At 39.9% G+C, this 10,129-nt stretch overlaps 1 pseudogene; it reads left to right on the top strand.

The window, feature by feature from the left end:
* The first annotated feature begins 8,806 nt into the window (after positions 1–8,806).
* Positions 8,807–9,231, top strand: LOC132476969 (large ribosomal subunit protein uL15-like; annotated as a pseudogene).
* Positions 9,232–10,129: the final 898 nt, after the last annotated feature.

The following is a 10,129-nucleotide window of genomic DNA, read 5'->3' as shown; positions in this document are numbered from 1 at the left end:
TGAGGCCTGGAAGTGATGATATAATATATATAATATTTGTTTATCAAATAGTAGTCATTATTTTTACATTTTTACATTTTATCATTTCAGCCCAAAGAAACAACAATGATAAATGACCCTATAGTTACTCTGTATAGATTGACTGTTGAAAAATGCAGATTCTCAGTTGAGGTTTTGTAATATAACAATAGTGTAGCAGTTACCATCTCTGCAGTCAAGGACCCTTGTCATTTAAGTGCTTTAGCCTGGGAACTAGGTATTGTAGTAGGTCCCATTAATACATATTAGATCTATACCTGCAATTTGTGAAGCAGCCACTAGGTGACATTTGTCTCTGCCTGAATAGGTCAATTAGATTCCATGCAGGCATGGATACCTGCAAAATTTAGCACATGGTTCCTTTTGGGGGTACATAATTACATCAGTAACATGTCTTGGCTAAAGACAAAACTTTGGCTAATGTTCATAAATTGAGACTAACTACTAATAAATCAATTAATGATAGCCCAGATTGTAGTAATAGCAAAATAACATGTCATTTATTAGCTGAAATCTGACCCTTGTAGTTTGCTGTAAATCTTTTGGGGAAATTAGCCACTGATATGAGACCCTATTGCTAACATGTGGAATTGACACAAAGTTGTGATAGTCAAAACATTATTTTGAATAAAGAAGCAGAAATGTCTAGAATAAATGAAAGAAACCACAGTTTACCATCACAAATTATAACATAATGAGAAGTAAATGGATATTATTTATCTATTGTCTGCCTGCATTCAGAATTTTTTATATATAGAATCTTTGGCTTGCAAGCAAGGTGAAGTGACAGGGAACAGATTTATCTTCCTACTTAAAACACCTAAAAAACTGGGTGCAATAAATCAAACATCTGTTTTCAGATACTGGACATCAGGCAGTGCAATGCAGTGATCCCTGAAATAAAGGAACCAAATCATATAAGTCCCACAGACGGTCCAAACTTACTACTGGAGAGAATTCTCAGGCCACAGTGTAAGGAGGGGAAACTCAGGCAAAGTACAGTGATGTCTCTGAGCTGAGAAGGATATGGAAATTCACAGAGACCAAAGTGATTAGGGAGTTCACAGAGAAGACTAGTGAAGGGAGTGGAGATGGAGAGGGGAGAGACAGAGAGAGAGAAAGAGAGAGAGGTCTGAAGAAGATCCCTCTCAAGTCCTAGGCTCACTACTGGTCAGCACATTAGGTGAGAAAACTACCAAAGTCTAGGGAAAGAATCACCTGAAAGCAGCAGAAGGAATAATCCCCAGAGCTCACAAAAAGCCAGGGCAAGTTCCTATTTCTGCCAACCAAAGTGGAAAAACTCACAGTTTTTACATGGTATTGGGTAAAGTACTCAGAAAGATATTGCCTTGGTAGTGGGGCAAAATTAGCCATAGACTAAAGGCTGCTCTGGTCTCCCCTAACAAAGCTGAAAGGCAAGCCTCAAAAGGATCAAAATGTTCCCAAGTAACTTCACTGCATCCCAGGACAAAGCTCAAGAATATTTATGGAAATACAAAATTATCTAACACCCAACAAGCTAAAATCACAATGTCTAGTATCTAAACAAAAATTACCAGGCATTCAAGGATGCTGGAAAATATGATCCACAACTAGTAGAATAAAAAAATAATCAAAACATACCCAGATATGACATATATGATAGAATCAATTAGACAAGGGTATTAAAACAGTTCTTATAACTGTATCCCATATGTTCAAGAATGTAGAAGAAAAATTGAGCACCTTAAGTAAAGACATGGAAGACACATAAAAGACCTAAATTAAACTTCCAGAGATGAAAATTACACTGGAGGAGATCAACAGAAAATTAGACATTGCAAAAAAAGATTTGTGAATTTGAAGACATAGCAATAGAAATCTTCCAAAGTGACAAGCAAAAAAAAAAATTAAACAGAGCATCAGGACTTCCCTGGTGGTGCAGTGGTTAAGAATCTGCCTGCCAATGCAGGGGGCATGGGTTCAAGCCCTGGTCTGGGAAGATCCCACATGCTGTGGAGCAACTAAGCCCGTGCGCCAGAACTACTGAGCCTGCACTCTAGAGCCCGCGAGCCACAACTACTGAGCCCCCATGCCACAACTACTGAAGCCTGTGTACCTAGAGCCCATGCTCTGCAACAAAAGAAGCCACTGCAATGAAAAGCCTGTGCACCGCAATGAAGAGTAGCCCCCGTTCACTGCAACTAGAGAAAGCTGTGCGCAACAACAAAGACCAAACGCAACCAAAATAAGTAAATAAATAAATAAATAAGTAAAATTAATTAAAACAAACAAAAACCAAAATTAAAAAAAGTTTAAAAAAATTAAAAAATAATAAACAGGGCATCAGTGAGCTGTAATCAACTTCCATTGGCCTAATATATGTGTAGTTAGAGACCCCAAAGAGTGGGGAGCAGAAAAATATACTTGAAGAAATAATTACCAAAATTTTATAAATAAAAGGAAAAATATAAATCCAGTGAGCTAAGAAGCTTAACAAATCTAATCACAAGAAACATGAAGAAAATGGTACCAAGACACATCATAATGTAATTGCTTAAAACCAGTGATAAAGAGAAAAATCATAAAAGTAGCTAGAGAAATAAGACACATTATATACACAGGAACAAAGATGTGAATGATAATAACCTTCTCATTAGCAAAAATGCAAGCAAGACAACAGTGAAGCAATATCTTTAAAGTATTGGGAAAAAAAGCTGTCAACCTAGGATTCTATACCCGATGAGAATATCTTTCAAAAATGAAGGCTAAATAAAGAATTTCTTAGACATACAAAATCTAAATAATTCAGTAATGGCAAATTGGCACTAGAAGAAATGTTTCTTCAGGCAGAAGAAAAATGATTCCAGATGGAAATCTGGAGCTACATGAAAAAATGAAGAGAAATAGAAATGGTAACTACATGAGTACATGTATGATTTTTTCTTATATTTTAAATTTATTTAAGACTAAATTGACTGTTTAAAGCAAATATAATAATACAAAGATCTGTCATGTGGAAATGAGTGTCCCCATTTTAGAGATGAGAAAACTAAGACTCATACAAGTGAAGAACTCACCCAGGGTCACAGATATGTCTGATACCAAAGCCCTTGCCCCTTCCCAGAAGTTTTATATGGTTTTAACTGTGAAATTGGCTAATATTTTTTCCATTTACTGAGAATGTATTCTGAAATATGGAGAGGCTTAAAACAGTATTCAGTCCATTAGAATTGATCTGGACTAACTGAGTACCTTTTTACAGGACAGAAGTCTGAGGCCAATGGATTTCAAGTTTATTTTTGCACAGTTTCCTCTCCACCTTTTTTCTCTGTGAATAGTGCATTTCTAATGGTTAATTTTATGCCTCCTGACATTGTTCATCCCTTTCTTTCTTAGAGCAGAATTTCTCTAACTGTGCTCTATGAGAGATTAACGCATTCATTAAGTGTGTTCTGTGGTGAAACATAGAGGGAACAGTAAATTAAGCAGACATTTCCTATAGGATACTGTAGAATCTTAAATATGTTAGCATATGTTATAAATATCAAAGACAGGAAAGAAAATATATGATATTTCCCATAGTAATTTTACCCCAGGAAACTTATTTATGCAACTCTTAGTAATAGAGAATAACTTAAATACTCTCTGTTGGCAATCAATATATCAGGCAATCAGAGGACACAATTCTTAAGATTTATGTACCCTTAGTATTTTTGCTAGACTTTGGAAAATGCGTATGTGCATCTGAATGGGATCACTGGTGGCAAGAACACCCAGATCTACTGACGACTTTTCCGGCATTAATAAGTAAATATTGTATGTTAAAATGCGAGGATTACCCAAAAGAAGAAATTGGTATTACTACAAGAAACTCTTAGAAACAAAACGTTTCTAAATTGGGGGTAAAGGTTATATTTGCCAACTTGCTCCTTTCTGCTAACATCTTTATTTGACTATTATGGGATACAAGTTGGTATGGTGATGAGAGAAGTGTTCAACTGGATGGAGATTGGGAAAGATGTTGCAAAGAGAAGAGGCTAGTCCATTGCTTCTCAGATGTTAATGTGCACATCAATCACTGGGGATCTTGTTAAAATTCAGGTTTAGCCTTAATAGGTCTGGGATAGGATCCAAGACTGTGTTCTTCTAACAAGCCCCCAGGTGATGCTGATGTTGCTGGGCAATGGACCACATTTTGACCAGTGTCTGCCCTACACACATTTTGGGAAATGTATACTCTTTTGTATCAGGCTTGATGCTAATGGGCCTGATGTGATTAGGTCTCATGTGATGCAATAAATGGGACTGTTCTTTATTTTCACAACTCAACCCCAACTAGAAAGAAGGTCATAACAACAACCTGTGCTCCCAACTATTAAAACAGACAAAGAAGTCCAAACTCTTTCCCTTGGATTTCCAAGCCCTCCATCAATTGCTTCTACCTACTGTTATGTTCTTTTCTACCATTGTGTTTCCTTCCCAAATGCACTCTTGAGACATGAATCACTTGCTTTTCAATGTTCTTCATCCTTTTTGTCTTTGTAAAAGCTATTCTCTATGCAGGCTCTTTGCCCAGCACTGAGATGTCCATTTCAGACTTACTCATTCTACAAAGTCCAGTTAGTTCAGGCTCTACTTTCTGTAAGGAGTCTTCCAAGTACCCCAACCAGAATAAACTACACTCTCCTCCACTGCACAACCTGGGTACTTATATTAACATGCTTATCATGGAGTGTACTTTGAATTAGAGCCAGGTACATGACATCACCTTTCTCCATTACATGTTGAGCTCTTGGAGATAAGAAGCCTTGTCTTTACTATTTTTAAATCCTCTTCCCTACAGTACTCAATACAGAGATGTACCATAATAAATACTTGTTAATTAGTTAATTAAAAACAAAATGTAATAGTCTCTAGAGAAGAACTTCCCATCTTATTCTGGAAATAAGACATAAGAAACCATTTGAGAAAAATACAAGACTAAACATAATAAAAATAGCTATCATGTATTGAGAGGTTATTTAGTGCCAGGCACTGTACTAAGCATGTTTCACACACTGTCATTTAATCCTCGAAAAAACTCTATGAGAATATGTTACCTCTATTTACAGAAGAGCAAACTGAGACTTAGAAAGACAAATGATTTGTCTGAGGTCCCTGGTTCTGAAATGTAAATGCACATTGTCATTGCCTGGGGAGTTTTAAGAAATATTGATGCCTGGGTCCCACCCCCAAAGATTGTGATTTCATTGGTGCAGGGTGGGGCTTGTGTATCAGGATTTTTAAGTTCCCCAGGTAATTCTAACATGCAACCAGGGCTGAGAACACTAGTTAAAAACACAACTAAGAGTAGAGTTGGGTCCATCTGACTCCACAGCCTGGGTTTGAACCTCCAGTTTCACTGCCAGTAAGCAAAGGTAAGAGCATTTTACAGAGAGATGCATTAGAGTAGGCTGGCAGAGTGCAGGATGGGAGAAGGATTCGATTTTGACCACACTTAGATCTCAGTTTGGAATGCAATTGTAACAGGGAAAATGCAGGTTCCCAGGGCTTTGAGAGCAGTTTTGTCACCAGGTCATTACACTGAATTTAGTCTACAGGTCCTAAATACTTGACCAAGCCTGCCCAGGTAATCTCTTTTGTTGCAAGCATACAGCTAAATAAGCCATAGAAGTAATAATTGTTTTACCACAGATGAGGCACAATGCCTGTAACTGCCTGAATAACCTACATTTTTTCCATTTTTCATCAGTTGCCTATTTTATCTCCTAATTACGTGGCAGGCTGATCAAAAGCCTTCCAAAGTTCTGCATGGGGATCTTCTCTCCTGCAGAGGAGGTGTCTTGCCCAGGCTAATCCTCAACTCAGATAAACAGCAGAGCTAATGGAGCATCAGGAGGGGTGGATGGGGCAGACAGGGCTTTGGCCTCTCCCAGACTTGCAAGGCGAGAAATAAATATCCTCTGTATTTGCACAGAGGCAGGACACCTCTCTTGCTCAACAAATGCCAGAAGAGGCAGAAAGAATAAGATTCAGGAATCACCCTCTACTTAAAAGCCGAGGGGAACAAGTTCTGGGGACTTGCTCATAGATCAAAGCCATATTGTTGGAGAAACCTCCTGCAAGGGCTAGAAAAAGGTGGGGATGGAGGTCCTGGGTAATGGGAACAGAAAACTAGTCTGACCCCAGATGGACTAAAGATGTACCACTGGGATGGGTGGAAGGATTAGAGGAAAGGAGAAAACATCATAACTGATGGAGTGCATCCATTCTTTCATTTAATTCATAAAAACATGATGGGAACTCTGTGTGAGGTGCCAATATGATCCATAAAACTGGTCTGGTCTCTGCCCTCCTAGAGCTTACAGGGTAGTGAGGGATAAATAAATAAGTATTGTTGGTGTACTGGGTTGAATGGTGTCCCCAAGTATTCACACCCACCCAGAACCTCAGAATGTTTGGAAAGAGAGTCTTTGCAAATGTAATTAGTTAGGATGAGGTCATACTGGACTAGGGTGGGTCCTAAATCCAATAACCTGTATCTTTAGTAAGAAAAGAAGAAGAGACACAGAGACACCCAGAGGAGAAGCCATGTGAAGACAGAGACAGAGTTCTTGTGATAAGTCTACATGCCAAGAAATACCCAGGACTGTCGGCAACCACAAGAAGCTCCTTCAGAGGCTCCAAGAGGAACCAACACTGCTGAGACCTTGATTTCAGATTTCTTGCCTCCTGAACTATGAGAGTATACATTTCTGTTATTTCAAGCCACCCAGTTGGTGGTGATTTGTTGCGGCAGTCCTGGAAACTAGGATAGTTGGATCACAAATTTGTACATTATACTCAGATTTCAAAGAAAATGCACCATTTATATTTCCTGAATTAACCTGATAATCCTCACAAATCCTTACCTCGAGTGGTCGTGGGGAAAACCTGAAGTTAGTTTAATCAAGTTAACACAGTCTGATGCAATACTTCAAACGATCTCTTAAGGTAAGTTAGGTTCTCCCCAGTGTTTCCAATTTCCTTCCCTCCTCCTTACACTTATTCTCCATTGAGCACTGGATGGGGATCAGGAGGCAGGAGAACACGGCATTGTGGTGGCAGGAATAGAAGGGGCCTCAGATCCACCCACCCAGGCCCATCCACTGAATCCAGGCTCCTCTGGTCTCCATGGTGTTGTCCTTTGCTGTCCAGTTTCTGGGTATCCTGCTTGGCAGTGGACCATGTGGAAGCCCATGATAGGTAAACTTAAGATCTCTGCTCTCCCAACCCAGTCAGGGCCTGTGATGGGTCTCTCCCTGCTTCTGCACATCCCTGTGTGGCTGACCGCTCCCTTTCATTCCCCAGGCCAGGTGGCCCACCCTGCAGCATCCTACCATAAATCACTTTGCTTCTGGAGCAGCAACCCCTAAGGCAAGCTTTCTAGTCATTCTCAGCTAACATCCGGGTCCTTCAGTAATTCAGAAACAATTCTGGCTTTTTCCCCACAAGAGCCAAGGGAGGCTTAAGATGCTGTCTCAGGCTAACTCTTCCCCTAACTACAGCGTGCAGCTGAGTTGGCTCTGAAGTAGCCACCACATGTTAACATGGGGGACACCTTATAAATCCTTCTCCTCTCAGATGCCAAACAGGAAGCAGAAAAAGAAAAAAATCCTCTTCTGCTTTCATCTCCCCCTCAATCTATCTAGCTGGTTTCCCCTGCCTGTACTGCAGCCTAGTGAGGTTGATAAAGATACATGTATTTCACCACCTGCTTCATTGAGCTGCTAACTTGTTTCTTCCCACGCCATCTGAAGCAGCAGGAATGGGCCTTCAGCTACTTCTTCATCTTTCACAATGATGTTCCCTATTCTGCACTCTTCTCTTCCCCGAGATGGCATCTTTCTTCCTTCTTATTCTAAAGCTGTGTTGGAAGGAAACAGACTCACAGACATAGAGAACAGACTTGTGGTTGCCAAGGGGGAGAGGAGATGGGGGAGGGAAGGATTGGGGGTTTGAGATTAGCAGTTGCAAACTATTACATATAGAATGGATAAACAACAAGATCCTACTGTATAGCACAGGAAATTATATTCAACATCCTGTGATAAACCATAAAGGAAAAGAAAATGAAAAAGAATGTCTATATATACATGTATAACTGAATCACTTTGCTGTAGAGCAGAAATTAGCACAACATTGTAAATCAAATATACTTGAATAAAATAAATTTTAAAAATTAAAACTGTATTGGAAGAACATGATTTACCACAAAAAGGAGAAAACTATCTCCTTAAATTTTTCAAAATATTACCCTTGTTATGAGTAAACAGATATGCAAGTAAAACATTTGATGAATATTAAGAATAAAATAAATGGAGTATAGGTGGCAAAACATAATCAAAGATTTCTTAAAATAGTTAACACATTTAGGGCATAGTAAGCCCTCAAAATGTTTTTTAAATTGTTGTGGTTATAGCTTTAGTTGTAGCATTGTTAGGGGCAATGACACAATTAGCTGTGGTAATTGACAAGACGTCACATGATGGATAAGCCTGGTCACAACTCAGCTGGCAATGGGTACGTGGCTTGATTGGTGTTGACCTCAAGCAGTATTTCCAAACGTGAATGTCACTGCCGAAATTCATACCACGTCTTCAAAATTTGCACCAAGTACCAAGACTTCATAAATTTTATCTCTGTAACCACAGTTTTTGTTTCTATTCGCTACAGCATCCACTCATGAAAATGTTGCAACTTCAAAAATATTAACATCTCATTTGTCTGGTTCACTGACCTACCATCCCAACTAAGGAAGAACCATAAAATTCAGGACCACGGGAACCATGGCAATGGCCACATCAGCAAGAACCAGAAGCACTGGGGAAGCGGGGGTCATGCTAGGGTCAGGCATCACCATACGATCAACTTAGGCAAACACTACCTAGGTGGCTTTGACAAGGTTCGTATGAGGCATAACCACTTAAAGAGGAACCAGAACTTCTGCCCCACTGTCAACCTCACTAAATCATGGACCTTGGTCCATAAGCAGACATGGGTAAATGCTACCAAAACCAAGACTGGAGACACCCCCATCACGGATGTGATACGATCATGCTACTAAAACGTTCTGGAGAAGAGAAGCTCCTAAAGCTGCCTGTCATCATGAAGGGCAAATTCTTCAGCAGATGAGCCAGGGAGAAGATTAAGGGCAGGAAGAGGGTCTGATATCCTGGTGGCTTGAAGCCACATGGATTTCATTAAATGCTAAAAATTGCTTTAAAAAATTAACAGCACAAAAAGTTGGCTGTCATTCAATGTCCTCCCTGTCACCCCTTAGCCTGTGGAAGGATATCTCTGCACGAGCACTGCCTTCCAGCTCTCGGCTCTCACACTACAGGCGCCACTAAAGAGCAGGGGGAATTTTCCCAGCCACTGATTTCTCAGCAGTCAGGAGCAGCTTCCGGGTTGGCTGTTGAGAGCACTCTGCACCAATTGTTCCATATCTGATAGTTATGTTATGGGTCGGAAATCTCCAGCATCTTCTTAACTTTTCTCTACCTGCACGCACAGCATGGGAGCTCCCTTCCCCCCTCTGATCTTCTTCCCTTCTTGCCAACTTGGCAAAATCCTTTGTCATCTTCAAAATTATTCTGACATCGTCTCTCCCATGAAGTATCCCCTGAACCTCCCAAGGAAAATTAGTCTATTCGTTCTCTCCCCAAACACGATCCCTTGTGTGCATTACCATGAGTGCCATATAATGTCTTATATCACGTGTATTTATTTACATGATTGTTTACTTTCTCAAGGGAGCAAATTACGTCTATTCAACTCTGTCAATTTAGTGAGGGATGCTCCGTCCTGATTTCATATTGAAATCACCTGAGGAGCTTTGAAAAATGCAGATGCCTGGGAGAATCCCCAGAGGTTCCGGTTTAATTAGTCTGGGGTTTGGCATTAGATTGTATTTCTTTTTATTAAATTGTTTTTGAGTGCCAAGGAGAACTCTAATGCACAGCCAAGGTTGAGAGCCGTTGCCCTTGTACCTAGGACAGGGCTTGGTATACTATACTCTGTCATTTAACTGTTTCATGTTCCTTATGTTTAACGCTCTTAACCTTTA

Source organism: Mesoplodon densirostris, chromosome 16, assembly GCF_025265405.1.
Source record: "Mesoplodon densirostris isolate mMesDen1 chromosome 16, mMesDen1 primary haplotype, whole genome shotgun sequence".
Classification (NCBI taxonomy): Eukaryota; Metazoa; Chordata; class Mammalia; order Artiodactyla; family Ziphiidae; genus Mesoplodon; species Mesoplodon densirostris.
This window is presented reverse-complemented; position numbering and strand designations above follow the sequence as displayed.